This window comes from Juglans regia, unplaced genomic scaffold (assembly GCF_001411555.2).
Source record: "Juglans regia cultivar Chandler unplaced genomic scaffold, Walnut 2.0 Scaffold_1287, whole genome shotgun sequence".
NCBI lineage: Eukaryota > Viridiplantae > Streptophyta > Magnoliopsida > Fagales > Juglandaceae > Juglans > Juglans regia.
In genome coordinates, this window is record NW_023343293.1 from 1 (window position 1) to 267 (window position 267).

General features: G+C 47.9%; 1 non-coding gene across 1 annotated transcript; it reads right to left on the reverse strand.

Moving 5' to 3' along the window:
- Nucleotides 1-45: 45 nt before the first annotated feature.
- Nucleotides 46-164, reverse strand: LOC118345050. Its single transcript, XR_004798729.1, has one exon. It is a non-coding gene; the product is annotated as a 5S ribosomal RNA (ribosomal RNA).
- Between the last annotated feature and the right edge of the window lie 103 nt (nucleotides 165-267).

Here is a 267-nt window from a genome sequence, read left to right on the forward strand (position 1 = left end):
TCCTTCTTGTCAATTTATCTCGCAAGGCGGAAAAAACAAAAACGAGGGGTGCAACACGAGGACTTCCCAGGAGGTCACCCATCCTAGTACTACTCTCGCCCAAGCACGCTTAACTGCGGAGTTCTGATGGGATCCGCTGCATTAGTGCTGGTATGATCGCACCCATCAAACTAATTACTTAAAATTCATATAATCCTTGAGCGACATACTAGCGTCCTTCCGATCCCAATCCAAACGGAGATCTGATCCAAACCCATGGCTACGCGA